The following is a 1663-nucleotide window of genomic DNA, read 5'->3' as shown; positions in this document are numbered from 1 at the left end:
GGCACATTCCTGTGAAAGTGGGTTTTTTTTTTTTTCAGGTTCCCTTAAAAAATTACCCATGGTTTTAAGAATAACACCACAAATCATCCTTAATATTTTTTTTGATGTTGTTGTTGCTATAAAAACAGACCTAAGCCATCAATAGCTTTTAAAATGGCTTAAAATGCATTATATAAAAAACAATGAGGCAATAATAATTGGTTAATAATAACACTGTTAAAATACATAATCTAGGCAAATAAAAAATAATCCATTTATGTACGCTATTACAAATGCCTGCAAAGGGAGCCAAATGCCTTGTAATTGCTGCTGTTACACTTACAGGACAATCAAATCCTTGTTTAGGCTACTGACCAAACATTTAATTCAAATATTCACTTAATCTTTCATTTTTGGCCACCTTTTTGCTATAGATGACACAGCCTTTATAATTTCTTCAACAAAAAATGTGCATATCACATCCCTTACAAAAATAAACCATGGTTTTATCATAGTAAAACTGCTTAATTTCCTTTTGCATGATTTCCTTATGCTTGACACTATAAAATAAATTACAGTCATAATAAAGGTACAGCCATAGGTAAATGTCGAGAGCTACAATTGTAATTTGTAAATAATACAATTTATTCATTTACTTTTTTATTTGATTAAAGTTCTATTTTCACCCCTATAGTAGGTGTTTTTTTCATCATCATATTTGAGGAAGGGGGGCACAACAATACAATCCTGCTTAGGGCACACATTTGGCCAGCAGCAGCCCTGTCTACAGGTTTATACAAGCGGTGTCGTAATTACTCCATACTTCTGTTTCTATAATAAGGATAACAGACATTTCACATAAATTATGTGAACAATCAATTGATTAAAAATTATTCAGTTGAAAGGGTTAATATAAGATGCACGTGACACTGTGGAAAATGAAATTCATGACTAATTCTGACTTTCATTCCTTTCACATATTAAGCAAGGGTTCAGGGTTTGGCTTGGTAACAGCAATTTTCTTTTTGTCTGTAGCAGTTAATACACCAGAAAGGCAATGTGTGTATCCTCTTTTTCTTTGTTGAAATAAAATTTTGTCTCAATACTCAGGAAACACTTAGTGACAGCAGTTTACATTGTGTGTTAATCATTTATGTACTGTTTAATACAAGTCTACTATACATACAGTACATATACTTATATACTATACATTGAAGAAAACCTTCCTTAGGTCATATAGGAGACAACAACAATTTAAGCATCATCAATAGGTGTCAAACTCTTCTCCTGCCTCTATTTTTCATCATCTCAACAGCTTGCTCAATTCTAATGGAAACATTTTGCAATGGCAGTTACAGACATGTTTTGCAATTAATGTACTATTGCGATGTTTGAAGGTTTGAAAGTGTTGTGGATCTTTTACCATGTCACTCATTGGGACAGATTCATATATCAAATGTTCTGCTTGAATAAGTCATAATGGACATGAACTGGATAGAAACATATAACAGGATTAAGCATTAAATATGACCGTTATTTTCAAAGCTGCCCTTTGTTACCTGTTCATACGTTACCTTAAGTTTGACTTCTCTAAGGTAACTTTTTTGGTGTGTCCAAATAACAAAGATGAGTTGCTGCATCAGATAAAGTTTTTTTTTTTTTTCACTTACAGGAAATATTACAG

This window comes from Carassius gibelio, chromosome A22 (assembly GCF_023724105.1).
Source record: "Carassius gibelio isolate Cgi1373 ecotype wild population from Czech Republic chromosome A22, carGib1.2-hapl.c, whole genome shotgun sequence".
In the NCBI taxonomy this organism is placed as follows: Eukaryota; Metazoa; Chordata; class Actinopteri; order Cypriniformes; family Cyprinidae; genus Carassius; species Carassius gibelio.
Note: the sequence above shows the minus strand (reverse complement) of the source record.